Consider the following 12,500-nt stretch of genomic DNA (forward strand, 5'->3'; position numbering starts at 1 on the left):
CCCGAACACTACATTTCCCAACGGCGGAACCGCGGGATTCAGTGCTGGGCTAATTCCTGTTCGCTCGCCGCTACTAAGGAAATCCTTGTTAGTTTCTTTTCCTCCGCTTAGTAATATGCTTAAATTCAGCGGGTAATCTCGCCTACTCTAAGGTCGCTTCAACGTCACGACACGAGACAAAAATGTGATTTTTTTATTCAAAGAAAAAAAAAACACGTTCGTGCCGTGTATGCGCGAACACTTCGAACAAAGCTATGAAACTCCAGTACGAGAGAAGGTGGTATTTTTTTTATCTCTATATGCGAAAATCGCCTCAAAGAGAAAAAAAAATAAAAATTCGAATAGAACGAGAACACTCTTTCCTTCCAGAGAAGCGTTTTAAGCATCGCGCCAAAGTGCCCTTTTCTTCGTACGTCGTATCATGTTCGAGCTAAGACTCACGCCAGACATCCTAAAACGATCGTCGGTGATTTTTAACGCCCGTCCTCAGTCTCTTACAGCCGTTTCTCTACTCTCGACAAATTCCAGCGGTTCCTTGTTTTCTGCCGGCACAGAGATCGAAACGGCAAAGTTTCTTTGCTCTGTACCGACGACGACGAAAACGCACGGGAACGCACGCAAGTGGAAAAGCGAGCGAGACGTACACTGTGGTGTGTTCGGGGACTGGACGACCGTCGACGTTAGGATGCGCGGTCCAGCGATAGACGCCGAAAAGGCATGGGATGACCAACACTCTCTGTTTTTCGAGTACTTGTAGCGCCGAATTGCCTTAAAAAAAAATCACACGCGCGCACGACTATCACGTCGTACGCGCGTGTATACCTCGTCTTTAATTAAATCAAAGTTTCACTCCAGCCTCGCCAAAGGGGATCGTCTTCTTCCTCGTCTACGATCTCTTCTCCTGTACGTGTCCAGAGATTCTCTCTGGCATGACGACGACGACCATCCAACGACTTTGTAACGGACTCTCGTGCGCATCTTCGTCAGGTACGGAAACGTTGCGCAACACCTCGAGCTTGGTAAAACACCCGTAGCCGATCATAGACACGCGCTAGTTCGCACACGATTTCTACGATTTCCGACGAACGTGGCTTTGGGCCAGGGCCGGCGGGCAGAGAGATACGCGAACGACGGGGAAAATTCGTCCCGATACAAGTAACGCGTACTCTCCGATCTCCGCGCAACGCCTGGGGATCATCTCCCTAAGTCATCAGCGCTCGAAGAAATCACGTGTGCGTTCCCGGATCTACGGCTCTCTTTCGGGGATAAATTACAAGCACAGAGTATGTTAAACGCAACGACGACCCATCGATGCGACGGTCCTCGTCGTTGTCAGTCGCTCGCGCAGAGTATATCTCTACGCACGAAGAGACGGAGTGGGCATTAGATCCCTGGGGCTATTCGAGTAAAACGTCTTAAGAAAAGACGGTTGTACGGCAAAATTCCGCACCGTTACCAAGTTTACTTTTATCTGAGGCTGTTCTCCTTCTCTCCTCTCTCGACCGAGTTCCCATATTTGCTTTCTCTCAGTCTCGCCAAAATAATATTCATTTAAGACGACGTCGGGGGCGCGGACATCGTGCTCATCGAAAACCTGCAAACGTATGCAAATCTGCTGATATGAAAAAAAAATCGGTCACGAGGACAACACTACGTATATATATATATATATATATATATATATAATATATTCGATAACCGACACGAAGCGGTGCATAAGCGGGCAGTCGTACGAAAGGACGACTCACGACGCCGCTAGCACTCACGCAGGTCCGTGACGGTTCTCTCCGCTCTTATTTGTATCCTTCTTCGTGCGCTTCCTCCGACTCTGAAACGTTCTACGTATCGTAAGAACGACGGCGGGTTGTCGAAGGCACCAAGGGACAGAGAGAGACAGAGGTAGAGTTTCGTAGTGTCTCCCGTGAACACGATAGTTTATATATCGAGCATGCGTACGAATTGCACGGTCTCGACACGACCGCGACGAACGCCGACGAGCGTCCAACAATCGCTCGTACGTCGCGTACGTTCTCTCGCGTCCGCTCTTGTTCGTATCCTTCTTCGTGCGCTTCCTCCGACTCTGAAACGTTCTACGTATCGTAAGAACGACGGCGGGTTGTCGAAGGCACCAAGGGACAGAGAGAGACAGATAGAGAGGAACGACACGCAACGCAAGCAGTCTTAGGTTTACGTGAGCAACCCTCAGCCAGGCGTGGTCCAGGAATTGTATCCGTGGACCGCAATGTGCGTTCGAAATGTCGATGTTCATGTGTCCTGCAGTTCACACGTTGACGCGCAATTAGCTGCGTTCTTCATCGACCCACGAGCCAAGTGATCCACCGTTCAGGGTAATCTTTTCATATATTTTTTAAAACTCTTGTACTCCATGTACTCTTAATACTCGGTTCGAGCGAAGCCGAGATCCGACACGACCGACCAACGGGAATCGGACGCGCAGAAGTCGCCGGAAGATCGACGACACGAAAACGTTCGAAAATGAAATCCGACGAACGCGCGAAGATACGCGCGTCCGCCGGCCGGGCGAAAAGTACATTATGATATATAACAACCATCGAGATCGAAGCTCCGTTCGTCAGGAAACGACGGGGATATAACACCCGATTCTGAATCCTCTGTGCAGCACACGATCTCGCGAAGAAATACGCACGGTGGCTAGCCCATATATATATATATGTGTGTGTGTGTATATATAATACGATATGCATTCCTCTCGTCCAATTATTCAAGAAAAAGAGCGTGCGCCTCCATCGTTCGGGTGATGTAAAGATTCGATGGGACTCGCGCGACCCTCGGCCTCGAGCGGTCTTTCCTCCCAATATCCAGAAGCCGAGCTTTGAAAAAACTCTAGCGACGGCACGGGTGTCCGACTCACGACATCGAGGCTTCGAAGTCGGCGATCTCCTCCGAACGGATGGCGATCGCGACGACTCAAAGCGTGAAAAATCGACGAAAGAGAACACATCTCCGTTCAGGTGATTGTTTTTTTTAAAAAATAAAAAAATTCGATGGGACTCGCATCCATCTACCTCGCGCGGTCTTTCTTCCCAATATCCAGAAGCCGAGCTTTGAAAAAACTTCAGCGACGGCACGGGTGTCCGACTCACGACAACGAGGATAGACAGCCTGCGGTCCCCTCTGAACGGGTTATATGCGACGAACTAGACGAAACTTTAGTCGTTCAGGTGGTATAAAAAAAAAAAATTCGATGGGACGCACGCGCAGCCGTCGTCCTCGAGCGGTCTTTCTTCCCAATATCCAGAAGCCGAGCTTTGAAAAAACTCTAGCGACGGCACGGGTGTCCGACTCACGACATCGAGGGTAGACAGCCTGCGGTCCCCTCTGAACCAACTTCGGCTAGACTAGTTACGAATCGTTGCTACGCATCGTCATCATAGTCATCGTCATCATCATCATTATCATAGCGGGCCAACATCCACGCAATGCGTTTTCGTTCTAGGTTACCCGATCCACGAGTATGTTACAAGTGGTTTCGTTATTTCGAACAAAACGACATACGAAGAACACACGCCCTATGGGTAGGAAGCACGTTTCGAGAACGACCGAGAGCGGTGAAAGAGACGAAAGGTCGACGCGCATAAGGTATCCATGGATCTTCGAAGAGAACCTTCGAAGATATGTCGGTATCCTTTCTACATGCGCGACTCGCTACTCGTACTTTCGCTCTCGTCGACTCGTTTTAGTCGCTTCGTTCGATCCCAAAGAGGAGTCTTCGATGTCCCGTTGCTAGGAGGAGAGCAAACGCAACACAGACCACGAAACATAGAAGAGAATAGGCGAGCATGATCTCTCCGACACGAGGCACTTTAGAGATTTTGTTATTCGTTTGTACGGTCTCCACGACGCAAAAAAAAAAATACGAGATCGTGGCGGCGGGTCTTTCTGTATACGGCCTCACGCAAGCGCCTCGATCTCATTTCTCTTTACGGGTGGTTTCCATTCGTAATTTTTCGTTCGATATTCGTGTCAAAGTTTAATTTTCGAAAGCTCAAGTTCCCATTTATAGTTTTATTATAAAATCATAATATTCGCAGACGGCGGGTCTTTCTGTGTACGACCTCACGCAGGCGCCTCGAATTCGTTTATGTATGTATATATATATATATATATATATGTATCTCTTCATCCCGATGATCGAGAGAGAGTGCCACCTTCTCTTCATATAGTTTCGTAGCTGGAGGGTCGTCTCCTCCTTATGTCTTTTCATCATTTTGCCAACGGAGTAAGCCACGCTCCGGGCGAATTTAACTGTTCTTTGTTAAAGTATATAGCTTGTTGATACGTCGTATATACTTTGGTTCGTCGATATAGGAGGAGTACGGCTCCTTACCGACTTATACAGTTTCGTATTTTTCAAGTGTTCAAGTCAAATTCTTTAAGTTTTTGTGTTATATCGTTAATGATCCTTCCGCAGGTTCACCTACGGAAACCTTGTTACGACTTTTACTTCCTCTAAATGATCAAGTTTGGTCATCTTCCCGGTAACATCGGCAATGCTTATCACATTGGCCGCGCACCAGTCCGAAGACCTCACTAAATCATTCAATCGGTAGTAGCGACGGGCGGTGTGTACAAAGGGCAGGGACGTAATCAACGCGAGCTTATGACTCGCGCTTACTGGGAATTCCTCGTTCATGGGGAATAATTGCAAGCCCCAATCCCTAGCACGAAGGAGGTTCAGCGGGTTACCCGGGCCTTTCGGCCAGGGAAAACACGCTGATTCCTTCAGTGTAGCGCGCGTGCGGCCCAGAACATCTAAGGGCATCACAGACCTGTTATTGCTCAATCTCGTGCGGCTAGAAGCCGCCTGTTCCTCTAAGAAGATTTGTTTGTACGTTGGTAGTAAAAACCCACCGACCGAAGCCGGGGGCCTTCGAGATACCATAAGTTACGTCTATTTAGCAGGCTAGAGTCTCGTTCGTTATCGGAATTAACCAGACAAATCGCTCCACCAACTAAGAACGGCCATGCACCACCACCCACCGAATCAAGAAAGAGCTATCAATCTGTCAATCCTTCCGGTGTCCGGGCCTGGTGAGGTTTCCCGTGTTGAGTCAAATTAAGCCGCAGGCTCCACTCCTGGTGGTGCCCTTCCGTCAATTCCTTTAAGTTTCAGCTTTGCAACCATACTTCCCCCGGAACCCAAAAGCTTTGGTTTCCCGGAAGCTGCCCGCCGAGTCATCGGAGGAACTTCGGCGGATCGCTGGCTGGCATCGTTTATGGTTAGAACTAGGGCGGTATCTGATCGCCTTCGAACCTCTAACTTTCGTTCTTGATTAATGAAAACATTTTTGGCAAATGCTTTCGCTTCTGTCCGTCTTGCGACGATCCAAGAATTTCACCTCTAACGTCGCAATACGAATGCCCCCATCTGTCCCTATTAATCATTACCTCGGGGCTCCGAAAACCAACAAAATAGAACCGAGGTCCTATTCCATTATTCCATGCACACAGTATTCAGGCGAAGGTAGCCTGCTTTAAGCACTCTAATTTGTTCAAAGTAAACGTATCGGCCCACCTCGACACTCAGTGAAGAGCACCGCGATGGGATATTAGTTGGACCGCCCGCGAGGAGCTAAGCCCACCGATAGGACGTACCACATAATGCCAGTTAAACACCGCGAGCGGTGAACCGACACTGTGACACACAGATTCAACTACGAGCTTTTTAACCGCAACAACTTTAATATACGCTATTGGAGCTGGAATTACCGCGGCTGCTGGCACCAGACTTGCCCTCCAATTGGTCCTCGTTAAAGGATTTAAAGTGTACTCATTCCGATTACGGGGCCTCGGATGAGTCCCGTATCGTTATTTTTCGTCACTACCTCCCCGTGCCGGGAGTGGGTAATTTGCGCGCCTGCTGCCTTCCTTGGATGTGGTAGCTGTTTCTCAGGCTCCCTCTCCGGAATCGAACCCTGATTCCCCGTTACCCGTTACAACCATGGTAGGCGCAGAACCTACCATCGACAGTTGATAAGGCAGACATTTGAAAGATGCGTCGCCGGTGCTAGATGACCATGCGATCAGCACAAAGTTATTCAGAGTCACCAAAACAAACGATGGACGGACAGACGAGCCATCCGCCACCGATTGGTTTTGATCTAATAAAAGCATTCCTACCATCTCTGGTCGGAATCTGTTTGCATGTATTAGCTCTAGAATTACCACAGTTATCCAAGTAAATGTAGGTATGATCTAAGAAACCATAACTGATTTAATGAGCCATTCGCGGTTTCACCTTAATGCGGCATGTACTGAGACATGCATGGCTTAATCTTTGAGACAAGCATATGACTACTGGCAGGATCAACCAGGGATCTTATAATATATTCCCAAAAACCAGCATTTTCGTTTAAAAGTTCTCTCTGTGTCGTAGGTGGGACGTAAGCACCGTACGACGAGACTTTTCATTTTATATATATATGTAATATGACTTAGAGAGCAACGTTCCATGGTTCAGTAACAACGTCACTCAGCCACTTTAATTCTCCTCCTCTCTCACCATCATATATCGATACAAAGATTCATACTTCACAGAATTATTTCTGTTTGTAACTTTTCTCCTCCAACTTCTCTCGTAGAATATAACTTAGCGGTAAAGCACGTATACGCATGCTGGACATACCGTAAGAATATTCTTTTATAAGCTTCAACACCTCTGTAGAGACGCGTTACCAGAAGATAACGCACTCTACAGAACGCCAAAAGGACCATCGTGCAGCTACAAATAGCTTACAACCGATGGTCTCTGCAAGAATGGCTACTCCGTAAGTACAAGCACACACGCATCCAACTTTTGTCAAATACGTGCACACAGGTCACCAGCTTCCCGACTAAGGGGAAGCTTGCCACGTTAACGGTCATTACGTCCTAGACTTCGACCCGCGGCGCAGCAGTGTAGAGAAAAAACCAGTACGAGAACGGAGGAACAGTCGAGAAATAGCGTAAAATACACTAAGACTCGAGGAGCGGTGACTGAATTCTCAACCGAGGCCGTAGAATAGCCACGCGCCCAGCGCTGTTCCGACCGAACCGTCCGGCTCGACGCTTCTCTTATAGATACCAAGGGGCCGGCCGGAAGGCCGGCGCCGGTCGGGCTAGCGGCCGCGCGCTTATGGTGCAAAACCTCCGTAGCAACGTACCGTTCGGAAGGGACGCTGGAACTTAGTCGCTCGCACGTTCAATAACTACTATATAAAGGCGATATCCAACCATCGAAATATTTTACCACAAGCATTATTAACATATTATAAATGCATTTTTACCAAAAAATTAATTTTTTTTTTCACCGAAAAATTGCATCAGTAAACATACAGTTTTATCGACTATGGACGAAAAATAACTTTATAATCGATTAAAACACGTTAAAATAACACGAAATATGTAAAAAGATATATACCTTGTAACATTAATTAACGAAAAAATTGCAAAAATATCCCAGTCGTATCAGTCCGACGGAAGCTAATTTTTCAAAAAATTCGACAAAAATGTTTAATCCGATTGTATTTAATAGAGATATAACGATCCCTGTCAAAAAAATTATACCTTATAACGCTTTTTAACGAAATAACTCGAAATAACCATTTCGGACTTTTCGCACCGGCCGAACTTCTTCAAAGTCCCAACGTCCCGTCGCATAGTTCCGTTTCTAGAAAACGTTCCAGCGACCAAATAAACGCTTAATCCCGACGTAAAACGTCGAGATACGTCCATTTATGCAAAAATATTCCTACCTTGTAACACTTTTAAGCGAGATAACTCGAAAAAACGTGTTCGATACGGAAATTTTTCAAAGTCCCAACGAAAAAATCGAAACTTTGTAGAAGGTCTTGGGGACGACATAAACGCTTAATCCCGACGTAAAACGTCGAGATACGTCCATTTATGCAAAAATATTCCTACCTTGTAACACTTTTAAGCGAGATAACTCGAAAAAACCTTTTCGGTCTTTTCGCACCGGCCGAACTTCTTCAAAGTCCCAACGTCCCGTCGCATAGTTCCGTTTCTAGAAAACGTTCCAGCGACCAAATAAACGCTTAATCCCGACGTAAAACGTCGAGATACGTCCATTTATGCAAATATATTCCTACCTTGTAACACTTTTAAGCGAGATAACTCGAAAAAACCTTTTCGGTCTTTTCGCACCGGCCGAACTTCTTCAAAGTCCCAACGTCCCGTCGCATAGTTCCGTTTCTAGAAAACGTTCCACCGACCAAATAAACGCTTAATCCCGACGTAAAACGTCGAGATACGTCCATTTATGCAAAAATATTCCTACCTTGTAACACTTTTAAGCGAGATAACTCGAAAAAACGTGTTCGATACGGAAATTTTTCAAAGTCCCAACGAAAAAATCGAAACTTTGTAGAAGGTCTTGGGGACGACATAAACGCTTAATCCCGACGTAAAACGTCGAGATACGTCCATTTATGCAAAAATATTCCTACCTTGTAACACTTTTAAGCGAGATAACTCGAAAAAACCTTTTCGGTCTTTTCGCACCGGCCGAACTTCTTCAAAGTCCCAACGTCCCGTCGCATAGTTCCGTTTCTAGAAAACGTTCCAGCGACCAAATAAACGCTTAATCCCGACGTAAAACGTCGAGATACGTCCATTTATGCAAAAATATTCCTACCTTGTAACACTTTTAAGCGAGATAACTCGAAAAAACCTTTTCGGTCCTTTCGCACCGGCCGAACTTCTTCAAAGTCCCAACGTCCCGTCGCATAGTTCCGTTTCTAGAAAACGTTCCACCGACCAAATAAACGCTTAATCCCGACGTAAAACGTCGAGATACGTCCATTTGTGCAAAAATATTCCTACCTTGTAACACTTTTAAGCGAGATAACTTGAAAAAACGTGTTCGATACGGAAATTTTTCAAAGTCCCAACGAAAAAATCGAAACTTTGTAGAAGGTCTTGGGGACGACATAAACGCTTAATCCCGACGTAAAACGTCGAGATACGTCGATTTATGCAAAAATATTCCTACCTTGTAACACTTTTAAGCGAGATAACTCGAAAAAACCTTTTCGGTCTTTTCGCACCGGCCGAACTTCTTCAAAGTCCCAACGTCCCGTCGCATAGTTCCGTTTCTAGAAAACGTTCCAGCGACCAAATAAACGCTTAATCCCGACGTAAAACGTCGAGATACGTCCATTTATGCAAAAATATTCCTACCTTGTAACACTTTTAAGCGAGATAACTCGAAAAAACCTTTTCGGTCCTTTCGCACCGGCCGAACTTCTTCAAAGTCCCAACGTCCCGTCGCATAGTTCCGTTTCTAGAAAACGTTCCAGCGATCAAATAAACGCTTAATCCCGACGTAAAACGTCGAGATACGTCCATTTATGCAAAAATATTCCTACCTTTTAACACTTTTAAGCGAGATAACTCGAAAAAACCTTTTCGGTCTTTTCGCACCGGCCGAACTTCTTCAAAGTCCCAACGTCCCGTCGCATAGTTCCGTTTCTAGAAGACGTTCCAGCGACCAAATAAACGCTTAATCCCGACGTAAAACGTCGAGATACGTCCATTTATGCAAAAATATTCCTACCTTGTAACACTTTTAAGCGAGATAACTCGAAAAAACCTTTTCGGTCTTTTCGCACCGGCCGAACTTCTTCAAAGTCCCAACGTCCCGTCGCATAGTTCCGTTTCTAGAAAACGTTCCAGCGACCAAATAAACGCTTAATCCCGACGTAAAACGTCGAGATACGTCCATTTATGCAAATATATTCCTACCTTGTAACACTTTTAAGCGAGATAACTCGAAAAAACCTTTTCGGTCTTTTCGCACCGGCCGAACTTCTTCAAAGTCCCAACGTCCCGTCGCATAGTTCCGTTTCTAGAAAACGTTCCACCGACCAAATAAACGCTTAATCCCGACGTAAAACGTCGAGATACGTCCATTTATGCAAAAATATTCCTACCTTGTAACACTTTTAAGCGAGATAACTCGAAAAAACGTGTTCGATACGGAAATTTTTCAAAGTCCCAACGAAAAAATCGAAACTTTGTAGAAGGTCTTGGGGACGACATAAACGCTTAATCCCTACGTAAAACGTCGAGATACGTCCATTTATGCAAAAATATTCCTACCTTGTAACACTTTTAAGCGAGATAACTCGAAAAAACCTTTTCGGTCTTTTCGCACCGGCCGAACTTCTTCAAAGTCCCAACGTCCCGTCGCATAGTTCCGTTTCTAGAAAACGTTCCAGCGACCAAATAAACGCTTAATCCCGACGTAAAACGTCGAGATACGTCCATTTATGCAAATATATTCCTACCTTGTAACACTTTTAAGCGAGATAACTCGAAAAAACCTTTTCGGTCTTTTCGCACCGGCCGAACTTCTTCAAAGTCCCAACGTCCCGTCGCATAGTTCCGTTTCTAGAAAACGTTCCACCGACCAAATAAACGCTTAATCCCGACGTAAAACGTCGAGATACGTCCATTTATGCAAAAATATTCCTACCTTGTAACACTTTTAAGCGAGATAACTCGAAAAAACGTGTTCGATACGGAAATTTTTCAAAGTCCCAACGAAAAAATCGAAACTTTGTAGAAGGTCTTGGGGACGACATAAACGCTTAATCCCGACGTAAAACGTCGAGATACGTCCATTTATGCAAAAATATTCCTACCTTGTAACACTTTTAAGCGAGATAACTCGAAAAAACCTTTTCGGTCTTTTCGCACCGGCCGAACTTCTTCAAAGTCCCAACGTCCCGTCGCATAGTTCCGTTTCTAGAAAACGTTCCAGCGACCAAATAAACGCTTAATCCCGACGTAAAACGTCGAGATACGTCCATTTATGCAAAAATATTCCTACCTTGTAACACTTTTAAGCGAGATAACTCGAAAAAACCTTTTCGGTCTTTTCGCACCGGCCGAACTTCTTCAAAGTCCCAACGTCCCGTCGCATAGTTCCGTTTCTAGAAAACGTTCCAGCGACCAAATAAACGCTTAATCCCGACGTAAAACGTCGAGATACGTCCATTTATGCAAATATATTCCTACCTTGTAACACTTTTAAGCGAGATAACTCGAAAAAACCTTTTCGGTCTTTTCGCACCGGCCGAACTTCTTCAAAGTCCCAACGTCCCGTCGCATAGTTCCGTTTCTAGAAAACGTTCCAGCGACCAAATAAACGCTTAATCCCGACGTAAAACGTCGAGATACGTCCATTTATGCAAAAATATTTCTACCTTGTAACACTTTTAAGCGAGATAACTCGAAAAAACCTTTTCGGTCTTTTCGCACCGGCCGAACTTCTTCAAAGTCCCAACGTCCCGTCGCATAGTTCCGTTTCTAGAAAACGTTCCAGCGACCAAATAAACGCTTAATCCCGACGTAAAACGTCGAGATACGTCCATTTATGCAAATATATTCCTACCTTGTAACACTTTTAAGCGAGATAACTCGAAAAAACCTTTTCGGTCTTTTCGCACCGGCCGAACTTCTTCAAAGTCCCAACGTCCCGTCGCATAGTTCCGTTTCTAGAAAACGTTCCAGCGACCAAATAAACGCTTAATCCCGACGTAAAACGTCGAGATACGTCCATTTATGCAAAAATATTCCTACCTTGTAACACTTTTAAGCGAGATAACTCGAAAAAACCTTTTCGGTCTTTTCGCACCGGCCGAACTTCTTCAAAGTCCCAACGTCCCGTCGCATAGTTCCGTTTCTAGAAAACGTTCCACCGACCAAATAAACGCTTAATCCCGACGTAAAACGTCGAGATACGTCCATTTATGCAAAAATATTCCTACCTTGTAACACTTTTAAGCGAGATAACTCGAAAAAACGTGTTCGATACGGAAATTTTTCAAAGTCCCAACGAAAAAATCGAAACTTTGTAGAAGGTCTTGGGGACGACATAAACGCTTAATCCCGACGTAAAACGTCGAGATACGTCCATTTATGCAAAAATATTCCTACCTTGTAACACTTTTAAGCGAGATAACTCGAAAAAACCTTTTCGGTCTTTTCGCACCGGCCGAACTTCTTCAAAGTCCCAACGTCCCGTCGCATAGTTCCGTTTCTAGAAAACGTTCCAGCGACCAAATAAACGCTTAATCCCGACGTAAAACGTCGAGATACGTCCATTTATGCAAAAATATTCCTACCTTGTAACACTTTTAAGCGAGATAGCTCGAAAAAACCTTTTCGGTCCTTTCGCACCGGCCGAACTTCTTCAAAGTCCCAACGTCCCGTCGCATAGTTCCGTTTCTAGAAAACGTTCCAGCGATCAAATAAACGCTTAATCCCGACGTAAAACGTCGAGATACGTCCATTTATGCAAAAATATTCCTACCTTTTAACACTTTTAAGCGAGATAACTCGAAAAAACCTTTTCGGTCTTTTCGCACCGGCCGAACTTCTTCAAAGTCCCAACGTCCCGTCGCATAGTTCCGTTTCTAGAAAACGTTCCAGCGACCAAATAAACGCTTAAT

At 45.3% G+C, this 12,500-nt stretch overlaps 2 non-coding genes and 1 pseudogene across 2 annotated transcripts; all 3 read right to left on the bottom strand.

The window, feature by feature from the left end:
* LOC126927303 (large subunit ribosomal RNA) overlaps window positions 1-156 on the bottom strand; it is a 2,909-nt pseudogene extending 2,753 nt beyond the window's left edge.
* Window positions 157-2,196: 2,040 nt separating this feature from the next.
* On the bottom strand, window positions 2,197-2,351 carry LOC126927331 (5.8S ribosomal RNA). Its single transcript, XR_007715382.1, has one exon. It is a non-coding gene; the product is annotated as a 5.8S ribosomal RNA (ribosomal RNA).
* Window positions 2,352-4,436: 2,085 nt separating this feature from the next.
* LOC126927354 (small subunit ribosomal RNA) lies at window positions 4,437-6,359 on the bottom strand. The gene has a single exon (XR_007715405.1). It is a non-coding gene; the product is annotated as a small subunit ribosomal RNA (ribosomal RNA).
* Window positions 6,360-12,500: the final 6,141 nt, after the last annotated feature.

Source organism: Bombus affinis, unplaced genomic scaffold (genome assembly GCF_024516045.1).
Source record: "Bombus affinis isolate iyBomAffi1 unplaced genomic scaffold, iyBomAffi1.2 ctg00000082.1, whole genome shotgun sequence".
Taxonomy (NCBI): domain Eukaryota; kingdom Metazoa; phylum Arthropoda; class Insecta; order Hymenoptera; family Apidae; genus Bombus; species Bombus affinis.